Raw genomic sequence first — 6000 nt, 5'->3', positions numbered from 1 at the left:
GGGGCTGTGTTGCCCTCAGTGCGCATGTGCAGACCTCTTAAAAAAGCTGCTGTCCGCTCAGGTTGTAAGTGTAAGAGAGCAGAACATGAACGGACCTCTGAACTGAAGTCACAGACAGTGGAGCTGCGGGAGAAGGACCAAGCTTCCCGTAGTTCTACTCAGTGGCCAGTAGGGGCCACTAAAAGACACAGTGACTTCCAGCTAAACTTCAACAGCAGAAGTGAGGGCTTATTGGATATATTTTCGAACAATTTAAATATAGTTGTGACACATGGTAATTTTATTGGTCAATCATTGCTTGCCTTCATCGCCGTGACGCCACTGACAGATCAACATAAAAAGGTTACTCAAGTAAACATCATACACCCTCATTACATGCATACTATCCTTTCCATTACAACCTGTCTAATGCATGTTAAAAGCTGTGTGTCCGTAGCATCCCAATCAATGTTGCTGTGGTTTTGTGATCAAGGTCTTTAGCCGCAGGGAAAAAGAGCAGACGAAGCGGGCCAGAGACGAGCTCTGTTCAGAATCATTAATGTGCCCTGTGTGAGTGAGAGCGCAGGTGTGTGATGCGCTTAACAAGTGATCATTAGCAGTAGATATGCAGTGGGGCATCATGGGGGCTCACGTATTGTTTGAAGATTCCGAGCTGTCGAGCCTGTTCCACGCACTGAAAAGAGAAGAGAAATATCAAAGCCCTGAACTTTTGGAGTGTGTAACAAGACTCTATACTATTTTTGTTACACATGAGACAGGAATAGCAAACACTGTCTATGTGCCTATGTGGTACGTCTGTCAAATAACATGTTTCTTATGAGAAAAGGATGTAAGAGTAGCACTGAAAATAGATTTGAGTGAAATACAGTGACACCCCTCTGGTCAGTAGGTCCCCACATACTTAAACAACCAAACACTACAGAATATCCCTAGAAATACAAAATATACCACTGCGGAATTACAAATAAATAAATTGACAGAAGAAATAAACAAATATACTCTGTCATTAAATTATAGGACAGCAAAGAAGCCTGGAGTATCAGCCATCATATTTCATGCTATATTGAGTCCAAACCTCAGTTTAACGACCTTAATTTACCATATATATATATATATATATTGTTGTTACCATGTATACCACACTTCCCACCATTACCCCAAACAAACCTGTATCTACAATTCTCTTTTTCCCCTCTCTCTCACTCTGATTACCATCGTCCCCTCACCTTTTCTTTTTTCTTGGTCCTACCACCCCATCTCTCTCTGCAAAGAAAAAGGGGGAACACAATTTGAAGTACATCTTTTTTGTTTGTTCAGAGCTGAGGCAAAATATCACCATGAACGTCCTAAAAAATAACCCCTCAAACATATGAACTGAAGAACTTTTTCAATCCAGTTAAAAATGTAACGGAGTAGAAAGTACAGATATCTGCTCTCAAATGTAGTGAAGTAAAAGTATAAACTATAACAATTACTTAAAGCAGTGGTACCTGAATTGTTGTGTTGTACATTTTGTAATAGACTAAATGTTATGTTTTCCACCAGCTTGAACTTGGTCAAATCAGCACTTTGTGACAAAAATGAGATTGTTGTGCACTGCCTGCAGCAAATAATTATTGAATATTTAATGTTGTCTAGTAAGGGTAGAAAGCAACCCTCTGACTGGATGTGCTTGGGTGGTCCACCCCAGTTTCACTTTGCTGTCTGAAAAAAGCTGTTTTAAACCCATGCACAAACCTGAAAATGAATTCATGTGAATATAAACTATTTGGCGGGTTTGTGAGTGAGTTAGTGAGTTAGACAGCTATAAAAATGTACTTCCAATTTTGCTTTATGTAAAGTACAGAAAATGTTTTAAGTAAAGTACCATACTATACCAACTGTTTCACCATTGCTAAGCTCCTGTTTTCAGTAGCACATGACACTGAAAATTATGCTTAACCTGGGATCAAATAGTTTTGATTCTCCAAGAACAAATCACTCATATGAGCAATATATTTAAGTTGCATTTCAAGCTATTGTGATTGTGTCTGTACTGAAGAAGTGGAGAGAGTTCACAGCCTTAAATCATGACGAAAGTATTGCATCTTAATCAAATTCAGTGATCAAACAAGGCTCAAGGCTCACCTTGATACAACAATACAATACAACAAACCTAATTAATATTTGTTTGTCATTTTGTAGAGCTCCAGTCCATCGAGCGAGTAACAGCTGAACAGACAAATGTGTCCAATGATGTCCATCTGGAGCCAGCAAAGTGGACCAATAGCAAACCAGGACTGATTGGAGGTGATTTACGTTCCTGCCATCTTTAACCAAATTACCCAGCATCCTTTGCAGAGCTGTTCTTGCTACGAGCTGTCTTGTGAGGCGCTCACTTCTCCTGCAGCCACTGCTCAAAGCAGAACTGGCAGATGAAACACATTCAGACAAGAAGCATCTGTTGGTCAGATTTATGCCACTTTCTGGAATGCGTGGCAGTTGTCAGAGTCCTGTGGGGCAACTTAGAAAACATGTGCAGGGCTTAGAAGTAATCTTGAGCCTGGACTTCTTACAGAATTGAAATAGCTCAAAATGTTTAGACATTTTAAGACAGTAGAGACTGTATGATTTCCAAAAAATGATTGTGGCAGTGAGACGTGCACTGTGATATGAATAGGCTTTGCAGTTGTAGGGATGTTACGATATCAAATTATTGTGAGAAGAAACATAATGATTTTATAATTATTCACAATCACCAATAAACGAGAGTAAAATCCTTAATTTGCTTTGTTCATAAATGTAATGGATCCTTACTGGCTTCATGCAATCAAACTTCCTGAATGAAAAAGTAATGATATCGATACATTAAAAGTCTGATAAAAAAAAAAAAAAGGAATTTACACATCGATTGAACTGAAATTGTTGTTGCTGCCCATGATTCTTTCGATTACTATTTTTTAGTTCTTACAACTATATTGTGACTTGAATTTAACGATAATCGATTAACCAAATGGTCTTGACGTTCCTAAGTTGTAGTTATAGGATTTACAGTTCAAGAGGCACAATGCAACTTGTGCTTGTCTCCATGGAGATGGTGTTGCTTTGACTGTAATGTTCCACGGTATGGCATTACATTGATCTATCTTTTGTTCCAATACGGTTGGTTTTATTGTTAAAGAAATTACTTGGAAAACCTATGCATTCTTGCATTGTGAGTGGGCTTGCCTCTCCACAGATCTGAGCTGTGTCTGGGCCTGCTGCTCTCCATGGATATACGGTAGATAATTTCAATGACATGCTGACATAATGAAGACAAGCAGGCGGTGAAGCAGGGCTGGGCAATACAGTGATAACAAATAAAACCGTGATCTGATTTCTGTGAGATTCTTCCATTTTGGTCAAATCAACAGAGTGATTGAGTCTTTTCTCTTGAATGTGCAAAAATGTGTCTGTAAATGTCTGGTTGAGGTCCAAGAATTGCACAAAACATGAATGCGCCATAAAATGAACCACAAAAGTGCAGAAATATCACTTAATTCCGATTTTTGATAAATAACTCCCATCTCTTCGTGTATCGTAATAGGTCAAAATTGTGATTTGTAATTTTTGGGATATCGCCCAAGAAAAAGTTAATGAACCTTTATAAGACCATAAATCTTTACACTTTTATACAGTTGATTTGTAGTTTGCTTCATAGGTAATGGCCGCACGGTGCACTTTAACTGTATTCAAGGTAGTCTTTTCCCGGTTTTATGATACTGCATGGGAAGAGTGCTGCTTACCAAAAGTCACATGAGAGAAAGCCTTTTCACTGTGGCACAATTTCCATTAGATTTTACCGCCTCATCAAACTCACTCGACAAGCATAAGCTGTCAGTTCATCTTAACCACTCTAGTACCAGAGAGTAAGTCTGTCTCATTTCACGCTTGTGGGAGTAGATGCCACAGACACACAAGCACCATATTCGCAGGGATAAGATGTATTGCTGCTGCCCTGTACTGAGAAGTTAAAAGTGCAGGGCTTTTCTTTCAGTCAAACACATCCCGTTCGCTTCTGAATGTGTGTGTGGGAACTGTGAGTGACTGATGCTGTCGGACCGTGCCTCGTCACAGAGTTTGGCAAAAGGGGATTGTCTCAGGACTGCTGTTAGTTAGCAACCTTCTCCATCACTGTGGCGGGTCATTATCTGGAGAGGGCCGCTGCTGCCTCACTCGAACCAACACCCAGAGTCACAGGACAGGCACACATACAATTGGCCACTAAAATAAAAATATGAAATGCAAAAACAGCACACAGCTTCGGAAAACTTTGGACAATGAAATAACATTCAGATTGTATCTTTCTCGTCAAGAAGACTTTTTTGAGAATGTTTTTTAAAAAACCTTAGACCTGGTTTGGTCACATAATGAATCGATATAAGGCGAGACACGTGTGAATATAGGAAAAAATTATAAAATGTATAGGTATCACTTTGAAACTCATTGTTTAGTTTACTCACATAATTGTAAGAACAATTGGTTTTTCATTGTATGTTTTCATATAAAAAAAGCATTTTTAAATCTTATCTTATTTTAGTTATTTTTTAGTTAAAACTTAAATGAATCAAGCTTTGAACTAGATCAACAAATACTTCTGTGCGATTCATAAAAAAGTACTTTGGTGTGTGAGGGTGTGTTAAAGTGTTACTTTAAGGGCTGATCTTAAAGAGAAAATGCATTATGAGAAAATGGCCTTGGAAGTCACAATTTCCCATATAAATTGATATATGCAAGTTGATTTAATAATAAATGATAAAATATCTTTATGTGCAGATTGGACAATGTTGTTATTTCCAGGTGAAAATGTATATGTTGAGTGAGTAAACAGATGAAATACTCATTCATTCGTTCACTATAAACAGAAAACCTCTTATTTTCACATTTCTTTGGACTAGAGGGGGGCAATATGCAAAAAATAAAATAAAAATATTTTTTTTCTTAAAGCCAGATTTTTTCCTGAAAAGCGACTGTGTTTGCGACAAGAGCTGCATTACACAAAGAATTAGTGAATCAAAATGTGAAACTCTAACCAAAATAGCATGTTGAGATCACAATTTCACCTATCCAGCTCTATCTATTTATGCATGCCTATTTTGACATATTTTGCTACTATTATTATTCATTGTTGTGTGTTGCACCTTAATGCCAAAGCAAGTTCCTAGTTTGGGATTTCTGTTCAATGCCAGTGGCAATGAATCCCTTTCTTATTCTGATTCTATTTTGGATGCTCACATGTCAGATAGACAATACTAGTATTGCAAAAACACTCTTAGGGCAATGTCTGCAAATACGCCTGTCATCGCCGTTGAAACCATATGAATAAAGTTGTATTAATTTAACAAAGCCATAATCATGCTGAGATGCTGCAAAACTGTCTTATTCTAGTGCTGCCAAGAAGAAAAATTACCTAAGGCCAAATGACGTATGACTCTAAAGTACAGCACGATCTTGTAGACCTGCATTACAATACAATTTCAATAAATAATGGCTCCCTTATTTTTTATTCTGCTGGTATAGTTAGTCTACAAAAAATACATACAGTGATACAGTTTCTAAAGGAAAAACTGCACATATTAAATAAAAAATCAATCAAATTTGAATGATATGAATGAGATAATACATCATTACTATTTAGTTTAAGGCTACATCCAATTGTTCATGTTAAACATGTGATATTTGAGAAGATGCTTTATTTGTAAATGAAAAAATAACATTATTACATTTTGACGCTTGCTTGCTTGCATAATTAATGCCGTAGGTGTTTCTTCCTGTGAGTGGTTTTACAGGGGGAGGGGATGCTATAGCTTTCATGCACTCGCTCATCAAACTGCTCTGAGGCCTGCACTGTAAGGTCCTTTCATCACTATGACCTATCAGCGCTCACTTTCATCTCAGGGTTCATCAATTTGTAATCAAAGCACCGAGATTTACTACAGGTCTGTGGAAATAGTTCAATGCTGTAGGAAACACTCGAATAAC

Source organism: Eucyclogobius newberryi, unplaced genomic scaffold, assembly GCF_026437365.1.
Source record: "Eucyclogobius newberryi isolate DKJ021-1_F unplaced genomic scaffold, fEucNew1.0.hap1 SCAF_6, whole genome shotgun sequence".
Lineage (NCBI taxonomy): Eukaryota > Metazoa > Chordata > Actinopteri > Gobiiformes > Gobiidae > Eucyclogobius > Eucyclogobius newberryi.
The sequence above is the reverse complement of the archived record's forward strand: the minus strand, read 5'-3'. Positions refer to the sequence as shown.